We start from the raw sequence: 22,801 nt of genomic DNA on the forward strand, positions 1-22,801 counted from the left end.
AGAGTCTGAGCCCTTACCGGACTGGCTTCGTACCGTTCCTGATAAATCCACCACCGATTGAAGGGCGGCCCTCCGTTCCTCTTCCGTCTGTGACATTGTTGGTTTCCCAGTCCTGTGTCGGCGTTTCCGAAGGCGCTGCGATTTTCTAGTCGGCTGTTTTCGTTGTTCTTCCTCCGCCCTAAACCTGGCCCCATCCGTCCCGGCCTTATAGGTGTCCCACCAAGCCCAAGCATCCGCCGATGTGGAGAAGAAGAGAGTTTTATCATCCACCACTATTCTGAGCTTGGCTGGGAAAAGGAGGAAGTATTTAATGCCCTCCACACGCAGCTCTCGTTTAATCGAGAGGAAGCCAGCTCGGAGTTTCTGTGTCTCAAACGTATAGTCCGGGAACAGGGTAACCTTGTTGTTGCCAACCTGGAAGGGGCCTACCTCCCTGGCTCTCTGCAATAGCCAGTCCCGGTCCTTGTAATGTAAAAGTTTGATCACCACAGGACGGGGGGCAGGCCAGGGGCAGGCAGCCGGGCCGGGACTCTATTAGCTCGTTCCAGCGAAAAGAAGGGGGAGAGCCCCTCCGGTGCCACTTCAGTTCGCAGCCATTGATTAAGATAGCCCACCATATCGTCGCCCTCTGTTTTTTCCGAAAGGACCACCAGGCGGACGTTGTTGCGCCTACTACGGTTTTCAGCGTCCTCCGCTCGTCTCTCCAGCGCCTTTATTCGGTCCATAGCATCTTCCATCTGCCCTTCCATAGATTTGTGTGCCGGGGCCAGTTCCTGTAGGTTTATCTCCGTGCTCTTGACCCTATCTTTAAGTTTATCATGTTCGGCTCTCAGGAGCCCCAGGCCTGTCGCCACCTGGGCAATGTCCTGCTGCAGGGCGTCTTTCGTGGCTGAGATAGCATCTAGAATGCGGTCTTGCATTCGTTGGAGGTCGGTGTGGCCTTGGTCTGCTCCGTCCAGCGTTTCAGAGCCAGCTGCTCCGTCCCCCTTTCCCTTCGTCTTCCCCATCTTGGTTTGGTCAGTGGGTATCAGGTGAGGGGTTCCTCGTTAGTCGGGGACAAAGACAGGTAACAACTAATGGCGCAAGCAGTCGTAGGCCTCGACAACCTGATCGTTCTTGATATTCGGCCTCCTCTCCCCTTTGCATCCAGTCCCCGGTCGACCTTTCTGTGTTTCAGGACCGGCTGTTCCGGATAGTCACCCAGGGCGGTGTAGATTGTAAGTCCAGGTTGGTCTCGGGCACAAAGCACTGCGTGGGCCACTCTTACGGATAATCCGTGGGGTGAGTCAGCTCCCTCTAGCCGTTGCAGTGTCGATGGGCTCCCCGCAGCCCCGGCTTGTTCGCAAAACCATCAGCTTTCGATTCACGGGGCTGCCACCATTTTAGGTACGCCCTGAGGAAGTTTCCCACTCCACCGTCGTCGTTTCTCCAAGACGGAAAGGAGGATTGCATGAGCTATCTCTCAGAACCTTTGCTCCAGCGATCGCTGCTGTTGTAGGGTCTTTGGAGGTACAGATCAGCAAGCCTCCTTTGTTCGCTACGTCACCGGCTCGGGTCTCGGGCCGCCATCTTAGATCAAGGCTTATCGTTCTGCCGGTACTCTCCAATTTCAATTTTCTCTGTGATTAACCGCAGGTGACTGCGATCCCAGGGTGCCTATGTCTCCGCGGCGCATTCAGCCAGTAGATCTTTCGATTTCCGTCGGAATTTGTACAGTTTAACACGATTTTATCCGGGATCGGGCGCGGAGCTCCGGGCTCACGCTGCCTACCTCCCCGACATCCAAGCCACGCCCCCCAAAAACATGTACCTGATACGTAGGCTTGAAAGTGGTGCAGCTATAGGGAGAATAGTTAAAGGGTGGATGAAAAACCATACAAGTACAGCTTAAGTGTGCTTTTTGAAATCCAAAAAAAACAAGATTACTAAAACTAGATGAAAAAGTTTGTTTGGTTATTGTCCATTGTTAAGATAAACAAATGAAAATTAACTTTACATTTTTCAAATTAGCATTTGAACAGTTGTCCATTATAAGTGAAAGAAACACACTGAAAGTGAGATTATTGTTTTATTGAGATTGGCAGGTTTTTTTCTCTTACAAAGTTTCTATTTTTATTTTGCACTGTATTTTTTTATTATTGCAAAAAAACATATGCATGAACATAAACTCTGAAACAATAATGAGCATATTGTAAATATTTGCACTTGCATTGTCATTGACATTGTGTTACGGTTTACAATTTTTCTTTATTTAAACAACACACTGTGATATTTTCAATAATTGTGCTATATACTTTGAAGTTTGTATGTTGTAACAAATGCTGTATTTTTTCTAAGGCATTTGTCATAATAAGTCCTGGTGCCACTACTCCTGCTGCACCATTGAAATCATGACTCTAGTGCCTACTAGATGACTGCACTTTGCCTGTTTTAAGAATGTGCAGTTGGTGTTCTTTATATTATATAACAACAAAAATGCAGGAGGCTGATTAAATTACTTTGGACAACTCAAACCCTTTTTTTAAGCAATTATTAAGCTAAAATACCATGCGTTAAAAGTATGCAAATAAATATGAATGCATTTTACATCCATGGAAAGATGAACAGCAAAATTCTCTATTACGAAATAACTTCTGCTTCAGTTTACAGAGTATCGCTCAATTACCATACTGCTTATACATTAGCGGAAACGTAAAACACAGCAAATGATATAACATGTTTTTGGTGCTAGAATAAAACAATCTGCACAGTAAAGGCCTGTTCAACCAGTCCAAATAAAAGCCAGTCTCACCACCTACGTGCTTACTAAGTTAAACATTCGATGTTAAAAAATTTGGGAACTCCCACCAAAGAAGATTTTTTTTTAAATGTTATTTAAAAGTATTCCAAAATAATAGATACCATCTAAAACGAGAACAGCGGCCCATATGCCATACAGTCACCAATCATGCTTGCTCACAAAGACAAGCTATTACGCAATGCAACAATGACCAGCAACTGGAATTTTTTAATTTACTGCTCTTGAAACTATATATCCTCTTTTTTCTGGCCAGTGAAAAGAACAGTCTGCAATCACAAAACTTGAGGAATACTTTTAGAACATGCACATGACTGTGTTTACAATCCAAAACTCTGTGGCAGTTGTCTGGCGCTCTAATGTCATACAAAACTGTCCCAATGGATAAAGGAGGTTAAAACTACCCTTAGGAGCACCACGGAGTATGCTCATGTAAAGCACTGCAGTCACCTAATTCGGGTTTACGCTACATACCAACAACAAATACATGACACAGAAAAAAAAAATCATTCTATTAGCCACAAACACACGACGCAGAAAAAGAATATTCAATTTTATTTGTGGAACAATGTCATAAAGAATAAGAAGATTAGTTAAAAGTTCCACCCACTAAAGCAGAGTTTAAAAAGCATGTTTTAAAAGCGTGCAGCCAGCGGGAGGAAGGTATTGGCAAACAGTAAATGCTGTGCAGCCTTATTGTAAATAAAAAAAGTTCCAAAACTATTGGGCCTGGTCCCACTGCACCTGCAGCACCAGTCAAGCCATGAACCTAGTACCTGCAAGATAAATGCTCTTGTGACTGCATGTTTAGTTGTAAATATAGCACGAATCTTTGTTTAGTGGGGTTCCTAGAGCTTTTGGTCCGTTGCCACTGCACTTGCTGCACTATTAAAATAAAGGCCCTAGTGCCTGATAGATAATTGCACTTATCACTGCCTGTTTAGTAGTAAAATATAGCAATATTTGGTGGTTAGAGGAGTTATGACAACTTTTGGCCGTGGTGTCACTGCACCTGCTGCACCATTCAAATCATGACCTTATTGCGTGCACAGTAACTGCACTTGCGAGTGCTTGTTTAGCAGTAAAATATAGCAATATTAGCTGTTTAGTGGTGTGCCCAGAGCTTTTGGCCCCAGTGTCAGTGCACCTGCTGCATCATTATAATCATTAACCTAGTGCCTGCTAGATAACTGCAATTGTGACTGTCTGTTTAGTAGAATTTGTGTTTAATGCGGGCCCCTAGAGCTTTTGGCCCCGGTTCCACTGCACCTGCTGCATCCTTTAAATCAAGCCCCTTTTATCTGCAAGGTAACTGCATGTGTAACTGACTGTTTAGTATTAAATATAGCAATATTAGGTGTTTAGAGGGAAAGATAACAAAATGTAAACAGTAAGCGGTATGCAGCGTTAACTAAAACAAAAGAAAGTCTGAACCATCAACGTGGATTGGAATGAGTAGGCCATGGAAAACTGATAAGAGAGACATAGAAGGGAGAACAGGCTACAACCACTAGAAATGGAGGAAAGTAAAATGGCAAGCACACAGACCAAAGTGAAGGCAGAATGTAAGTCTCTTTTAAGATATATTAAAAACAATAGGTTTCACATTTTCGCAAGCGCTGTGCAGACGAAACCTAACAATAGGGAAAGTCATTGGCTTTGGAAGGGTTAAATTGACAATTCTTACTTCAAATTAATCAAAATAAGGAAAAGTGGTGGACTTTGACAGGGTTAGATTTACTATTCCTACTCCAATCTAAAGCAACAGTAGGGAATGTGTTGGACTTTGAAGAAGTTAGATTTACTATTTCCACTCCAATGTAAGCAACAGTAGGGAAAGTGGTGGACTATGGAAGAGTTAGATTTACTATTCCTACTCCAATCTAAGAAACAGTAGGGAAAGAGGTTGTCTTTGGAGAGGTTAGATTTACCAGTCCAGCAACAGCAAAATCTGGGAAGCCGCTGGACTTTGGAGGGTTAGATCTACAAACAAATTTTCTACACAGGGAAAGTATTGCTCCAAATGGAGAAAGCCCTACTCACACACCGTGTGAATAGAAATGTTTGGTGAAACCTTTCCACTCAATTTACTTATTCCAACCTTTTTACCGCTGGCTTGACAGTACAGCAATCATGGGATCAGATTTACAAAGGCTCGGTGCTGGTGCTAGCATGCTGCAAAGTGATGCTGAATTAAAGATAATGGGGCGTCCCAGTGTCCCTCAGAACCTGGGTATTGATAATATAGAGAACCTTGGTCCTGTTGGGCACTGCAATTGCTGTGATTGTTGTATTCAATACAGGGGTAAAGGTGTCTCACAATTCCTTCTTTCCATTGAATAGAACATTTTAAATAAGAGCACACCCAAAAGACATAGATTGAGTTAATTTACACTTATATTCTCAAAAAGTATTGAATATTAAATGGCTGTCTTCAACACAAGTAAATTGCAGAAATACAAAAGTGAATATTGTGAGAAAGTGACATGTGGTGACTAGTGAAGTGAAACAGTACACTATATACAAAATATACATGTGTGACATGAAATAAAAGAATATTTGCCATGTTAGTTCTGTCTCCTTATTTAGTACATGTAATGTAAGACACAATAATAATTAACTTGGTCAAGAGATCTGTATAGACATGTACGATGTAAAAATGTCGACGTTTCGATCCTGGACACTGCGCGAAAATGTTGAGCATCACCGTGGGTCTTCCTCAGGACAATGAAGGGGAGCACAGCTACACAAGCAGAAGTTTCAATTAATGAAATCTGCATGAAACGATGATCTATTAGAAGATCTTGAGGTCGGGACGTAGCAGGGGTTCCTGTATTAATCTCCAACGTAGGAATGTAAATAGTTAATTGTCCGGTGCATGACATTAATTGTGCGGTTCCTTGCTAGTTGAAATCCCCCCACTCGATTATGCTGTAAATCTCCACCAGCAGGTTGGAGTCTTACATGTGGGCCACAGAAGCACCTGACATCCCCCAGCTGGTTAGAGTCCCTTGTATCAGGCCTTCACTTTGAAATTAATCACGGTCGAGGACTTCAGAGCAACATGCAGACGTCTGTTCTCTATCCTTGAATTAATTTGAGTCAAAGTGATGCTGAGCAATATAAAATGGTGCAAGTAGTGTATGCTGTTTACTATTCAGTATAAAGGTGTTTTAATGCCAGAATGGTTCACTTTTCATGGGCAAATATTGCTTTGCGTCATTTTCCATGAAGGGGGCATTTCTGGGGCGCATCAGCTCAACACACACATTTACTAAGATGGTCAGACAGGGCTTTGTCTTTGCTATACAACATTGGCAGAAATGCAGATGCTGTACAGCATGAACAAAGTGAAACATGTGCAATGATGGGGGAACTGATGGGCGTGTAATTTTGTAGCCCTGAGTGGGTTGGAGGAGGCATTGAGTACCGGGCGGGCGGTACCAGGTTGGAGGGTGGAGGGGGGTAAAAGTAGTGCATGAGGGAGAGAGCAACGCAGGGGTGAGGGAGAGAGCAACACAGGGGTGGGGGAGAGAGCGACACGTGGATGTGGGGGAAGACAGCAAAGCGGGAGAGAAGCACACGGTGGAATGGGGGTTAGGGAGAAGAACACAGATGACAAGGACTGGGGGAGAAGCACTCGAGAGGGAGCAACCAGCACACAAGGGTGAACGCAACAGGGTTAAAAGGAAAGAAGCACATGATGGAAAACGACGGAAGGGGAAAAGTACATGAGTGAGATACATGGACCACAGGAGGTATTTGTGGGAAGCACACAAGGGAGAGTGAAGGAGATGGAAAACACACATTCTTAAAGAATGCTCAAACACAAATAAGAAGTTCACTAACAGTGAGCAGTGGAAGGACACAGGTCAGCGGAATCAAGAGGACGTTAGACAGGCGATGCTCCAGGGGAGGGATAAACACGGGAAGAAGGAAATGCAAGTGACAGTAAAGCCAACCAATGGCACGCAATGGGTGGGCTTCAAGCCCACTGTAAGTTCTGGATAAGCCCACAATATGTCTTTTTCGTCCAACTTAAAATACCATGCCCATCACACACCCATTTGAAACCCCCTGAATGTGTCTAGATTTGAAAAGTACAAAAATAATATTAAAACATTTGAAAAAATACAATAAAAATAACTAAACAATTACACTTAAAACATATTGGCAAAACATATTTAACAATTAAATCAATAACATCTGCATTAAACAATTACAATTCGAGTGAAACATTGTTTTATAAAAATACAAACATTAAAAACTAGAAACTATTATAAAATAAGAACAATGAAAGATAAGCGACACTAGAAAAACTAACTAATGTAACTCCAATTTAAGCACATGTTGGAAAAGGTTTGGATTCTGGATGGTTTGCAATTACTATTCCTGCTTAAACATAAGCAAAAGCAAAAAAAGTTTGGACTTTGAAGGGATTACATTTTCTATTCCCACAGGCCATCGAGTGCCCTGACACAATTCACCCAATTGTACAAATTAAACCGGCTAACATGGAACGAAAACATCGTAGATGAAATCATGGAGTTTTGCTCAGCTTGTTTGGCCACTACTGGCGCAAAACCACTAGGGACAGAGGCCTGGGAGACTTTCAGTAACAGCTTGAACAGAAAGTTTTCACACAGCCCCAAAAACCATAAAGCAGTCAGGATCAGCGGGTCAGAATGGTACACCTATGCTTTAAGGACAAAAAAACTAAAATTAAATAAAACTTTGAGACAATTGCGAACTTCCGGACAACAACCTTCCCGGGAGGTCCTGACCACAATTAAACAAATGAAAAGTGACGTAAAAAAAGAGATCCGGGAAGCAAAACGTACATATAATGAGCAGTTTTGGACAAAAATGCTCCACGTGAACAAACAACAAAATTCCAAGCAGTTCTGGGCCCAAATTGATGTTTTATCAAACGGAAAAAATCGTCATTACAATTCCGACATAACCGAGCACGTATGGCGAGCTCACATAGAAGCCATGTATGATCCCCAGAAAGCCCCCAAAGTTACCTCTGAAAATGAAACATGGAAGGCGACACGATCCAACCATAGCACCTCCAGTGATATGCCAATAAGAGAGCAGAGGAAGGCAGAGATACTGAAACCAACCTTACAGGCCCTAGATCACACGACATACAAATTGAACCTGAAACATCACAGTAATCCACAACACAAACAAATGGAAGGCAAAGTTCAGCAAGACCCATCAGGGTCCGATCAATCAACCGCCAACAATCAGATTACACAAAAACAAGTATTGAAAGTCATAAAAAAACAGAGATCCGATGGGGCGTCGGGACCAAACGGTTTGCCCAACGCTCTATTAAAAAAAGACTTCGCATTTTGGTTGAACCATCTTGCCACAGTGTTTGCTAATATTTCGGAATCCCATACCATTCCAGACTCTTGGCGAGGAAGCATATTGCATCCAATATTCAAATCAGGGGCTCGCGCAAATCCCTTAAATTACAGGTTAATAGCCCTCATAGACGTTTAGGCAAAAATCTATGCTGCAAACTTGCTGAAAGACCTAGAGGATTGGGTAGATAACATCAAACTGATCCCAAATATACAGACAGGCTTCCGAGCCGGAATGGGCACTTTAACAAACATATCCGCTGTTACACTCTTGGTTAATCAATCTATTGCCAATTCAAATGTTCTGTACGCGTGTTTCGTGGATCTCAAGGCAGCCTTCGACAAGGTCCCTAGACAAGTCTTGTGGGCAAAAATGGAATTGTGGGGTGCACCCACAAACCTATTGAATGCTATAATTAATCTCTATTCAAAAGCATGGGTACAAATAAAAATGGGAGATGGTCGAACTCTAACAAATAAAATTACCACCACCAATGGCTTAAAACAGGGGTGCGTTCTAGCCCCCTGTTTAATAAATATATATACAGCCGAGTTAGATTACAACCTACGTTTGACATTAGGTGATCCTCCAAAAATGGGGAATGTGATAACAGCAAGTTTACAATATGCAGATGACATTGTGCGGCTCTCCCAAACGCCTCGTGGCCTCCAACGTTTGATAAATAAACTAGTAGAATACACAGACCTAAATCAACTACATATGAACTTCAAAAAAACAAAGGTCATGTGTTTTTCAAGCCCACATAAAAAAAATAATAATATACCAAAATTCATCTGGACGATCAACAGTAACCGCCTGGACGTGATGGGTCATACAAGTATCTGGGATTAATTTTGGATCGCCACCTTAATTATAAGCAGCACCAAGAACAGCGAAAAACAAAAGCTAAACAGCTATTATTTGCATTCAAAACCTTACAAAAAAAACTCAGCGACTGTTCAACCACCCACTTATTAAAGGTCGTGGCTTCAAAATTTTTACCTTCAATTACATATGGCTCCGAATTCTTAAACACAAAGGACGTAACATCTTTGAACATCGCCCAAACCAGTCTCTACAAAAAATTGTTTAACATTCCGCGCCATATTTCTCAAGCCCCGATCAGACTTGAATTTGGGGTAAAAAACCAGACCATGTTAAGACAAGGAGCACTGGTTAAATATTACTGGAGAATGCGGGCAGCAGAGGATGACTCTCTGGCACATTATTGTTGGCTGGAAGTCGAAAAGCAATCCAAATCGAGTAATTCAATTTATTAATTCTTAAAGAAATCGATTGAGGCATTAAAGTTAGAGGAAGCCTGGCACACAATTCCATCCTATCCGGAGTTTAAACATTTAGCCAATAAAATAGTTAATCCAAATGTCTCAAGAACAGGACAAAGCTGCATTGACTATGAAAACCAATGCATGGATCGTGCTGCCAACATATAAAATGCTAAAGCCCCAATCATACCTTTTGGAACACTTTGCAAATCAAATGAAACAGCAACTGAACTTACTGAGACTGGGAGTGTACCCAACTAAAGATCTAACTCCAAAATGGAAACGCACCTGGCTCCCAACCGACTGCCGCCTCTGCCGGCAAGGAGACGAATCAGTGCTCCACTTACTTTGTATTTGCCTGGCATTATCATCCAAACGTAAAGAACTGTTGCGGCCGTTAATGAAAAAAGAGCAGATTAGGACCTGTAGATCTGCAGTAATAAAATGTTTAGGAGGGTCAACTGTGCAACTGGCATGTAAAGCATTAAAGTTTTTAAGACTAGCTGCAAACGTACTAGAAAAGAGAGATATAAAACTTGAAATGGCTAAGCAAGTAATGTGAAAAAGTTTAGACAATTACCCCGAAGCCAGCATAAGAATTAGATATCCCATAGCCAGAATGACTCCCATAAGACTAAAGGCACCAATTTCACTGTTTCTCTTTGTTTTATTAATAAAATAAAATGGGGGGGGGGGTTATATAAATTTTAAATGAGAAGTTAATCAATTAACTAGTATTTTATTCATGAAATATATTCATGAATTTTATTCCATAGGTGTTAATGTGTTTTAGCTGTTAAGCCGCTCTTTTTATTATTTAAACCAAATCAAATAAAGTAATTTACTACTATTCCCACTCCAAAGTAATCAAAATGGGGGACACTGGTAGACTTTGGAAAGGTTAGAGGTTACATTTACTGTTCCCACTCAAGTCAAAATACAATCATAAGGAAATGCATTAGGTTTCACCTATGTGATTAATAATAATCGTTTTTGTTGTTAGTTGTAGCTTGCTGAATAGTTGTTCATTTTAAGTTACAGAAAATCTGTTAAAGTGTTATGACTTGTTTGGGTACAAAAATGCAACATATTGTGCTGTTACTAGTGGTATTATAAAGTGAGGAGAGTATGTAAATGGTGGAGGTCAAAGATAGAAAAAAACAAGTACCTGATACAGGGGCTTGAAAGTGGTGCAGATATAGGGAGAATAGGTAAAGGGTGGATGAAAAACCATACAAGTACAGCGTAAGTGTGGTTTTTGAAATCCAAAAAAAACAAGATTACTAAAACTAGATGAAAAGGTTTGTTTGGTTATTGTCCATTGTTAAGATAAACAAATGAAAATTAACTTTACATTTTTCAAATTAGCATTTGAGCAGTTGTCCATTATAAGTGAAAGAAACACACTGAAAGTGAGATTATTGTTTTATTGAGGTTGGCAAGTTTGTTTTATTACAGAATTCTCTTACAATGTTTCAATTTTTATTTTGCACTGCATTTTTTTTTATTACTGCAAAAAACATAAGCATGAACATAAACTCTGAAACAATAATGAGCATATTGTAAATATTTGCACTTGCATTGTCATTGGCATTGTGTTACTTACGGTTTACAATTTTTCTTTATTTAAACAACACACTGTGATATTTTCATTTATTGTGCTATACACTTTAAAGTTTGTATGTTGTAACAAATGCTGTATTTTTCCAAGGCATATGTCATAATAAGTCCTGGTGCTACTACTCCTGCTGCACCATTGAAATCATGACCCTAGTGCCTACTAGATGACTGCACTTTGCCTGTTTTAAGAATGTGCAGTTGGTGTTCTTTATATTATATAACAACGAAAATGCAGGAGGCTGATTAAATTACTTTGGACAACTCAAACCCTTTTTTTAAGCAATTATTAAGCTAAAATACCATGTGTTAAAAGTATGCAAATAAATATGAATGCATTTTACATCCATGGAAAGATGAACAACAAAATTCTCTATTACGAAATAACTTCTGCTTCAGTTTACAGAGTATCGCTCAATTACCATACTGCTTATACATTAGCGGAAACGTAAAACACAGCAAATGATATAACATGTTTTTGGTGCTAGAATAATACTATCTGCACAGTGAAGGCCAGTCCAACCAGTCCAAATAAAAGCCAGTCTCACCACCTACCTGCTTACTAAGTTAAACATTTGATGTTTAAAAAGTTGGGAACTCCCACCAAAGAAGATTTTTTTATTTTTTTATTTAAAAGTATTTCAAAATAAGAGATACCTTCTAAAACGAGAACAGCAGCACATATGCCATACAGTCACCAATCATGCTTGCTCACAAAGACAAGCTATGACGCAAAGCAACAATGACCAGCAACTGGAATTTTTGAATTCACTGCTCTTGAAACTATATAGCCTCTTTTTTTCTGGGCAGTGGAAAGAACAGTCTGCAATCACAAAACTTGAGGAATACTTTTAGAACAGGCACATGACTGTGTTTACAATCCAAAACTGCAGCAGTTGTCTGGCTCTCTAATGTCATACAAAACTGTCCCAATTGATAAATGAGGTTAAAACTACCCTTAGGAGCACCACAGAGTATGCGCATGTAAAGCACTGCAGTCACCTAATTCGGGTTCACGCTACATACCAACAACAAATACATGACACAGAAAAAAAAAATTCTATTAGTCACAAACACACAACGCAGAAAAAGAATATTCAATTTTATTTGTGGAACAATGTCATAAAGAATAAGAAAATTAGTTAAAAGTTCCACCCACTAAAGCAGAGTTAAAAAAGCATGTTTTAAAAGCGTGCAGCCAGACGGAAGAAGTTATTGGCAAACAGTAAATGCTGTGCAGCCTTAATGTAAAAATAAAAAGTTCCAAAACTATTGGGCCTGGTCCCACTGCACCTGCAGCACCAGTCAAGCCATGAACCTAGTACCTGCAAGATAAATGCTCTTGTGACTGCATGTTTAGTTGTAAATATAGCACTAATCTTTGTTTAGTGGGGTTCCTAGAGCTTTTGGTCCGTTGCCACTGCACTTGCTGCACTATTAAAATAAAGGCCCTAGTGCCTGATAGATAATTGCACTTATCACTGCCTGTTTAGTAGTAAAATATAGCAATATTTGGTGGTTAGAGGAGTTATGACAACTTTTGGCCGTGGTGTCACTGCACCTGCTGCGCCATTCAAATCATGACCTTATTGCGTGCACAGTAACTGCACTTGCGAGTGCCTGTTTAGCAGTAAAATATAGCAATATTAGGTGTGTAGTGGTGTGCCCAGAGCTTTTGGTCCCAGTGTCAGTGCACCTGCTGCATCATTATAATCATGAACCTAGTGCCTGCTAGATAACTGCAATTGTGACTGTCTGTTTAGTAGAATAATTTCGCAATAATTTGTGTTTATTGCGGGCCCCTAGAGCTTTTGGCCCGGTTCCACTGCACCTGCTGCATCCTTTAAATCAAGCCCCTTTTATCTGCAAGGTAACTGCATGTGTAACTGACTGTTTAGTATTAAATATAGCAATATTAGGTGTTTAGAGGGAAAGATAACAAAATGTAAACAGTAAACGGTATGCAGCGTTAACTAAAACAAAAGAAAGTTTGAACCATTAACGTGGATTGGAATGAGTAGGCCATGGAAAACTGATAAGAGAGACATAGAAGGGAGAACAGGCTACAACCACTAGAAATGGAGGAAAGTAAAATGGCAAGCATACAGACCAAAGTGAAGGCAGAATGTAAGTCCCGTTTAAGATATATTAAAAACAATAGGTTTCACATTTTCGCAAGCGCCGTGCAAACGAAACCTAACAATAGGGAAAGTCATTGGCTTTGGAAGGGTTCAATTGACAATTCTTACTTCAAATTAATCAAAATAAGGAACAGTGGTGGACTTTGACGAGGTTAGATTTACTATTCCTACTCCAATCTAAAGCAACAGTAGAGAAAGTGGTGGACTTTGAAGAAGTTAGATTTACTATTTCCACTCCAATGTAAGCAACAGTAGGGAAAGTGGTGGACTATGGAAGAGTTAGATTTACTATTTCGACTCCAATCTAAGAAACAGTAGGGAAAGAGGTTGTCTTTGGAGAGGTTAGATTTACCAGTCCAGCAACAGCAAAATCTGGGAAGCCGCTGGACTTTGGAGGGTTAGATCTACAAACAAATTTTCTACACAGGGAAAGTATTGCTCCAAATGGAGAAAGCCCTACTCACACACCGTGTGAATGGAAATGTTCGGTGAAACCTTTCCACTCAATTTACTTATTCCAACCTTTTTACCGCTGGCTTGACAGTACAGCAATCATGGGATCAGATTTACAAAGGCTCTGTGCTGGTGCTAGCATGCTGCAAAGTGATGCTGAATTGAAGATAATGGGGCGTCCCAGTGTCCCTCAGAACCTGGGTATTGATAATATAGAGAACATTGGATCTGTTGGGCAATGCAATCGCTGTGTTTCTTGTATTCAATACAGGGGTAAAGGTGTCTCACAATTCCTTCTTTCCATTGAATAGAAAATGTTAAATAAGAGCACACCCAAAAGACATAGATTGAGTTAATTTACACTTATATTCTCAAAAAGTATTGAATATTAAATGGCTGTCTTCAACACAAGTAAATTGCAGAAATACAAAAGTGAATATTGTGAGAAAGTGACATGTAGTGACTAGTGAAGTGAAACAGTACACTATATACAAAACATACATCTGTGACATGAAATAAAAGAATATTTGCAATGTTAGTTCTGTCTCCTTATTTAGTACATGTAATGTAAGACACAATAATAATTAACTTGGTCAAGAGATCTGTATAGACATGTACGATGTAAAAATGTCGACGTTTCGATCCTGGACACTGCACGAAAATGTTGAGCGTCACCGTGGGTCTTCCTCAGGACAATGAAGGGGAGCACAGCTACACAAGCAGAAGTTTCAATAAATAAAATCTGCATGAAACGATGATCTATTAGAAGATCACGAGGTCAGGACGTAGCAGGGGGTTCCTGTATTAATCTCCAACGTAGGAATGTAAATAGTTAATTGTCCGGTGCATGACATTAATTGTGCGGTTCCTTGCTAGTTGAAAACCCCCCACTCGATTATGCTGTGAATCTCCACCAGCAGGTTGGAGTCTTACATGTGGGCCACAGAAACACCTGACATCCCCCAGCTGGTTAGAGTCCCTTGTATCAGGCCTTCACTTTGAAATTAATCACGGTCGAGGACTTCAGAGCAACATGCAGACGTCTGTTTTCTATCCTTGAATTCATTTGAGTCAAAGTGATGCTGAGCAATATAAAATGGTGCAAAGTAGTGTATGCTGTGTACTATTCAGTGTAAAGGTGTTTTATGCCAGAATGATTCACTTTTCATAGGGCAAATATTGCTTCGCGTCATTTTCCATGAAGGGGGCATTTCTGGGGCGCATCAGCTCAACACACACATAGCCTGATTTACTAAGATGGTCAGACTGGACTTTGTCTATGCTATACAACACAGGCAGAAATGCAGATGCTGTACATCATGAACAAAGTGAAACATGTGCAATGATGGGGGAACTGATGGGCGTGTAATTTTGTAGCCCTGAGTGGGTTGGAGGAGGTAAGGCAGAAGGGGGCGGGTGGTACCAGGTTGGAGGGTGGAGGAAGGGAAAAGTAGTGCATGAGGGAGAGAGCAACACAGGAGTGGGGGAGAGAGCAACACAGGGGTGGGGGAGAGAGCAACACGGGGATGTGGGGGGAGACAGCAGAGTGGGGGAGAGGCACACAGTGGAATGGGGTTAGGGAGAGGAACACAGATCACAAGGTCTGGGGGATAAGCACTCGAGAGAGAGCAACCAGCACACAAGGGTGAACGCAACAGAGTTAAAAGGGAAGAAGCACATGAGGTAGAAAACAACATGGAGAACGACGGAAGGGGAAAAGTACATGTGTGAGATACATGGACCACAGGTGGTATTTGTGGGAGGCCCACGAGGGAGAGTGAAAGAGATGGAAAACACACATTCTTAAAGAATGCTCAAACAAAATTAAGAAGTTCACTAACAGGGAGCAGTGGAAGGACACAGGTCAGCCGAATCAAGAGGACGTTAGACAGGCGATGCTCTATGGGAGGGATAAACATAAAGGAAGAAGGAAATGCGAGTGATAGTAAAGTCAACCAATGGCATGCAGTAGGTGGGCTTCAAGCCCTCTGTAAGTTCTGGATAAGCCCACAATATGTATTTTTCGTCCAACTTAAAATACCATGCACATCACACACCCAATTGAAACCCCCTGAATGTGTCTAGATTTGGGAATTTGCACTGGAAAGGCATTCCTACAATACAAATCCTACGCTAAACAGTCCCAATCACCTGTCCACCATGTTGTAAGGCTCTGTATCATGTAGGACAGTCATGTTCGAGCACCAGAGCAGGGCATGACAGTAGCAGCTAGCAAATCTTTGTTGACATGACTCTGAGCTATCTTTTTTTCCTCTTGTGCAATGCAGCAAAGCAAATACGAATGCTGTAATGAGTTGCATGAAAGATTAGTAGATCTGGACCGTGATGTGTGAAATTGCCCCACTTTTTTCCGACGCTAATTGAGCTTAAGTGAGCAAACCAGTCAGTTTTTGAATCGGACCTTTCTCAAGCCATAAGACTCAATGCCCGACTGTTTTATGCTGTTGCAAAACACATATTTAGTGATGTAAACCCTAAATGAGCCATACATGGCTGTTTACGGTGCTTCAAAGTATGTGCAGGCTTCACAAAACTTCATAACAAAATGAAAATGTAATAAAAGTTGAACTAGACAGATAAATCCACTTGTCCGAATTATTTTTTTACATGTTTGCGTTATACAAGTTATCGCTAAAGCTAGCTGTTAATGGACACCTTCACCAAAGGTTGACTACTCTTCAGTAGTTTATAATAAATGACGGCCTACTCCCTTTTCAAAGTAGAAATAACATCCACGGGCTTTTTGGACTTCACGGTACATAATGTCTTCTTTATCCCCATAGGATCAAAATGATCCGTTCAATGCTGCCATCTAGTGACTGAGTAAGGTAATATTGACGCTAGCAGAAGATAGCACAGAAGTTTAAATTTAGTAACAAAAAAAAGTAGCCTTTGGAAAGTGAAATCAGCACCGCGCTTGTTGACATATGCGCCCTATATCTATACCTCCCTCAGTAACATGCACAACACATGGCTATTAGTTTTATTGTCAACTCATTTTTTTCTCACGTGTTATTTTAATTGACTTTTAACTGGTCTCTCTTTAAATTGCAGTGCTTTTTAGGTTTCGCCTGTCGAAAGCTGCGCACTGCGCAGCTTTTCGCGCAGGCGAAATCTTATGTCTACAGTATGTGTGTGTTGTCCCGCCCCTCTGTTCCATTGGCTAGCTCCATAAATGGAGGCTAGCCATTGGAACAGAGATCTGTCCGTCAATGCCGGAGCAGATTCGTGGGCGTTCCCAAGAATTTTAGGCTTTTGCCCACGTCATGCGGCTGTGGGCGTGTTTTTTTAAATTTATTTTTTAAAAGCTTTGTTTTCGCCATTTCGGAAGTGTCCTTTGCAGGGGTGGGTTGCACGATGTCCCGCTGTCCGTTCCCGCCCCCCTCCTGCTGTCCGTGAGCCCGTTCCCGCCCCCCCCTCCCGCTGTCCGTGTGCCCGTTCCCGCCGTCTTCCCTTTATTGCCGTCGCACGTATTTATTTATTTATTAACATGCTGGTTATTAGTAAAGTACATGTAAAAGGCTAACACAGGTACACGCAAAGCTGCTCTTGATTTGTTTTAGGCTCTGTAAAGAACGTCAGCCCGTATTTGTACAGGATCAACAATTCTTTGTAGTTTCAATGCCCCCTCCCTTCTCAGCCGGGACAAGCCCCTGCTCTCGGAGCACACTGTGTTCACGTTGTTGTGCAGCATCCAAAGGCGCACTAAACCGCTGGTAACTGGCAGTGCTGGGGTGTATTAAACACACAAAGCCTTGGTTACAGGACATAAGGATTATTATAGTGTGAGTGCAGAGTGCAGAGTGCAGAGTGCGCAGAGTGCAGAGTGCGCAAAGTGCAGATTGTGAAGTAGTGAGTGCAGAGTGAGTGTGCAGAGTGTGAGTGCAGAGTGTGACTGCAGAGTGCAGAGTGCAGAGTGCAGAGTGCAGAGTGCGCAGAGTGCAGAGTGCGCAAAGTGCAGATTGTGAAGTAGTGAGTGCAGAGTGAGTGTGCAGAGTGTGAGTGCAGAGTGTGACTGCAGAGTGCAGAGTGCAGAGTGCAGAGTGCAGAGTGAGTGTGCAGAGTGAGTGTGTAGAGTGAGTGTGTAGAGTGAGTGTGTAGAGTAGTGAGTGGAGAGTGCAGAGTGAGTGTGTAGAGTGAGTGTGCAGAGTAGTGAGTGCAGAGTGCAGAGTAGTGAGTGCAGTGTGCAGAGTAGTGAGTGCACAGTAGTGAGTGTGCAGAGTAGTGAGTGCAGAGTGAGTGAGCAGAGTAGTGAGTGCAGAGTAGTGAGTGCAGAGTGTGAGTGCAGAGTAGAGAGTGCAGAGTATAGAGTGCAGAGTATAGAGTGCAGAGTAGAGAGTGCAGAGTAGACAGTGCAGAGTGGTGAGTGCAGAGTGGTGAGTGCAGAGTGCAGAGTAGTGAGTGCAGAGTGCAGAGTGCAGAGTGACTAGGGAGTGCAGAGTAACTGCAGAGTGCTAGGGAGTGCAGAGTGACTGCAGAGTGCTAGGGAGTGCTAGGGAGTGCAGAGGGACTAGGGAGTGCTAGGGAGTGCAGAGTGACTAGGGAGTGCTAGGGAGTGCAGAGTGACTGCAGAGTGCTAGGGAGTGCTAGAGAGTGCAGAGTGACCAGGGAGTGCAGAGTGACTAGGGAGTGCTAGGGAGTGCAGAGTGACTAGAGAGTGCTAGGGAGTGCAGAGTGTTAGGGACTGCTAGGGAGTGCAGAGTGATTAGGGAGTGCAGAGTGACTAGGGAGTACGAAATGCTAGGGAAGGCAGAGTGACTAGGGAGTGCTAGGGAGTGCAGAGTGACTAGAGAGTGCTAGGGAGTGCAGAGTGACTAGGGAGTGCTAGGGAGTGCAGAGTGACTAGGGAGTGCTATGGAGTGCAGGGTGACTGCAGAGTGACTGCAGAGTGCTAGGGAGTGCCAGGGAGTCCAGAGTGACTGCAGAGTGCTAGGGAGTGTTAGGGAGTGCAGAGTGACTGCAGAGTGCTAGGGAGTGCAGAGTGACTGCAGAGTGACTGCAGAGTGCTAGGGAGTGCTAGGGAGTGCAGAGTGTTGAATGCAGAGTGAGTGAGCAGAGTAGTGAGTGCAGAGTAGTGAGTGCAGAGTGTGAGTGTAGAGTGGTGAGTGCAGAGTGGTGAGTGCAGAGTAGTGAGTGAAGAGTGCAGAGTGACTAGGGAGTGCAGAGTGACTGCAGAGTGCTAGGGAGTGCAGAGTGGCTAGGGAGTGCTAGGGAGTGCAGAGTGACTAGGGAGTGCTAGGGAGTGCAGAGTGAGTAGGGAGTGCTAGGGAATGCAGAGAGACTGCAGAGTGCTAGGGAGTGCAGAGTGACTAGGGAGTGCTAGGGAGTGCAGAGTGACTAGGGAGTGCTAGGGAGTGCAGAGTGACTAGAGAGTGCTATGGGGTGCAGAGTGACTAGGGAGTGCTAGGGATTGCTAGGGAGTGCAGAGTGACTGCAGAGTGTTAGGGAGTGCTAGGGAGTGCAGAGTGACTAGGGAGTGCAGGGTGACTAGGGAATGCAGAGTGGTAGGGAGTGCAGAGTAACTAGGGAGTGCTAGGGAGTGCAGAGTGATTAGGGAGTGCTAGGGAGTGCAGAGTGACTAGGGAGTGCTAGGGAGTGCAGAGTGACTAGGGAGTGCTAGGGAGTGCAGAGCGACCAGGGAGTTAGGGAGTGCAGAGTGACTGCAGAGTGACTGCAGAGTGCTAGGGAGTGCAGAGTGACTGCAGAGTGCTAGGGAGTGCAGAGTGCTAGGGAGTGCTAGGGAGTGCAGAGTGCTAGGGAGTGCAGAGTGACTGCAGAGTGCTAGGGAGTGCTAGGGAGTGCAGAGTGCTAGGGAGTGCAGAGTGACTGCAGAGTGCTAGGGAGTGCACAGGGGCTAGGGAGTGCTAGGGAGTGCAGAGTGACTAGGGAGTGCTAGGGAGTGCAGAGTGACTAGGGAGTGCTAGGGAGTGCAGAGTGACTGCAGAGTGCTAGGGAGAGCTAGGGAGTGCTAGGGAGTTCAGAGTGTCTAGGGAGTACTAGGGAGTGTTAGGGAGTACTAGGGAGTGCAGAGTGACTAGGGAGTGCTAGGGAGTGCAGAGTGACTAGGGAGTGGTAGGGAGGGCAGAGTGACTGCAGAGTGATTAGGGAGTGCAGAGTGACTGCAGAGTGACTGCAGAGTGCTAGGGAGTGCTAGGGAGTGCTAGGGAGTGCAGAGTGCTAGGGAGTGCTACGGAGTGTAGAGTGACTGCAGAGTGCTAGGGAGTGCAGAGTGACTGCAGAGTACAAGGGAGTGCTAGGGAGTGCAGAGTGACTAGGGAGTGCTAGGGAGTGCAGAAGGACTGCAGAGTGCTAGGGAGTGCTAGGGATGTAGTGTAGTTCCTATTTTCTCTATAGGCCCTGCGCATTGGAATAACATAAACAGCAGTTTAGACATAGGACTGGGGTCTTCTAGGTCTCTACTGACTATGTTAGACTTAATTTAGGTTTGCGCCAGCTAGCTCAGTGGTCACTGGAAACTTTCTTGAATGAAAAGGAAGTGATCAGCTTCCCTGGCTCAGACAAGAAGGGATTCAGCTTCAGACAACCGCATAAACATGACAACTTTGCTCCCTCAGAATAAGAGTCAATCTCTAGAGTCGTGTGAAACAATAGACAGCTATTTCACTCAGTCAGTTGTGCATATTTAATTTCACCAGGGTGCAGAGAATAGAGAGACGGGCGTTTTCAATAAAAAGGTATTATTTATTGAGCAGTCTTCCTTCTCATGCAAGAGAAATGATTTGCCACAATTGCAATACTTGTTATAAAGTAAAGTACGTACAGTAAAAGGAGTATTATGAAACAATACTGTAAAAGCATTGATATGGTTTCTTAGCCATAAGACACTTTAAAATGGATAAAACATATATACATATATACAAAGGCTAACGTGCTCAACTGGTGCTTCTAAACTACGCCTACCCCGGTCTACCTGACCTAAGCCTAATACGTGGGAAGGAGTAAGTAAGTAGCAGTTTAAGTTAAGTAGGTTTGTTTCCAAGGATCTGTTCATGAATTCTCTCTAAGGGTTTAGTCAGCACTGTACCTTGGGAATAGAATGTAGGAGGTCTGGTATCTCCCTCTCAGGACCCGATATCCCAGTCACCCGCAAGGGTAGGCTGGAAACGCCGGAGCTGGATTTTCTCAGCAGGAGAAAAGACAGCGTCTTTCTCATCGCGTCAAAGAGGAGGGGCAGCGTCCGTGGACTTCTCGCTTCTGCTGGGCTCTCGGAAAGTAGATTAGCTGCTCTGCTCCAGAATCACCACTGTGTGTTTGCTTAAGGCAACGTTGGTATATATGTCCGGGATGCCCGTCACCCCCTCCCAACACAATCCCCAAGGATGGGAAGTCGGACGCAGGCTTGAACTTTTGGAAGGCGGGAGGGAGTCACCCTCCCGGCCGTATTTATTAAAATATGAAACAAAATTTAAAACATTAAATAAAAGTTTCATAATCATGTACAATTTTACATTTATTACATTTCGATGAAGACATGTTCTTTGGCTAACCTTAACAAATCTCTAATACAAAGGTTTCCTAGCCGAGTCTAACATCCTGCAAATGCATACATTCTAAATTAAAATTGTACATCCTATTGTAAAAAGGTCGAAAGCAACCAATAAAACAAAGATCCTTAAGTATTGCCCAGCGGTGTCGCCTCTTTAACCCACAAAATATTAATCAATGAAGAGGCAGGCGCTGGAGACTGGAAGGCAGGAAACAAGGGTTTATTCTCTCCGGAGGAGAACACATCAGTTCGGGCAGCAAGTATCGTTACGAGGTGCTCTAACCGCATCTCTGAGGCCTGGCCTCTTATACACAAGTTTATGATCTTTATTGCATGTAACACATTCTTGCAATGCTTTGAAGTATGAAAGGACATCCTCGGAATCTCCCCTTCAGGCCCGTTCCCACACACATTTACAGTTGAAGTCCCCACCCCGGTCACAACAGGTGATGATTATCGCGCAGCTGGACATTCCGCCGATTCACGGAATGTGTGAGGTTGATCGGATCTCATGGGGTGGGGGTTTTTGATCAACTCTTGGATCCTTTGATGGGGGAAACTTCCTACTGTACGGGAGAGGGGGGGCAATAACAGTATCCGCAGGGCCAGGTGGCGGCCTGGGAACGAGGAAGACAAACGGGTACAGAGAAAAGGGGGTTTTATCAAAGGATCCGGGACCATGAAAGGAATGGTGGGAGGTGTAGCGCTGGGAACAGGATGAGGTTCCGAGGCAGAGCTGCGTCGGAGAGGGGTTTACGATCCAAGGTATGTGAGAGCGGGGGCTGTCAGCGTGCGGGGGATGTTTTGCGAGGTCAGGAGAGAGAGAGAGAGACGCGCTGGCTATAAACGATGGACAGAGAGGTCATGGTACTCAAAATGGCTGCCGCTTACGCGCATGAATGGGCTCGAAAAGGGGGCAAGATGGCGCCGATAATGTTGATGCTGCGACCTAAGGTTTAACAGTCCTCCCTTTTCAACATATCTAGCCAGCTTGCCTACTCGATATCGATCTTCATTAAATCCCTGACCTCAGCATCATACAATGCTCCCATGCGTTCATTTCTAAAGTCCACAGTTTTAGGGCAAATACAATTTGTGCATAGTGAACACAGAGGTGGCAGACATTGAATTCCTAAGCATAGACCACATATCACAACTACAGGAATCAGGATAATGGTAAACAGTCTCCAGCCCCAGTTCTTAACCGTACTCCAGAACCATCCACCAAGCGACCATTCTTCCTGTTCCTGGTGGACTTCTGAAGAGAGTCTGTGGAGATGTTCGATGGCTTTGTACACTGAGGGTGAATTGTCCGGTATGAATGTACAGCAGCTGGACCCAATAATTCGGCATGCTCCACCACGGTCCGCAAGGACCACATCTAGGACAAGGCGGTTCTGGAGTGCCACCAAACGGACCGCTTGAAGCTCGGCGGTGTTGTTAGCAAGGATACCAGCTGTGATGTTCATGGTTGTCTCAACTGCCTGAGTCAGATGTCGGATGGCACGGCTGTTTGCCATCGGGCCCCAGAGTGGAACGAGTCCCTTCATAGCATCGAGGAACTGTGCTCCTGTTGAGTCGGCTTGTTCAATGTCCTTGGCTC

Source organism: Lissotriton vulgaris, chromosome 6, assembly GCF_964263255.1.
Source record: "Lissotriton vulgaris chromosome 6, aLisVul1.2, whole genome shotgun sequence".
In the NCBI taxonomy this organism is placed as follows: domain Eukaryota; kingdom Metazoa; phylum Chordata; class Amphibia; order Caudata; family Salamandridae; genus Lissotriton; species Lissotriton vulgaris.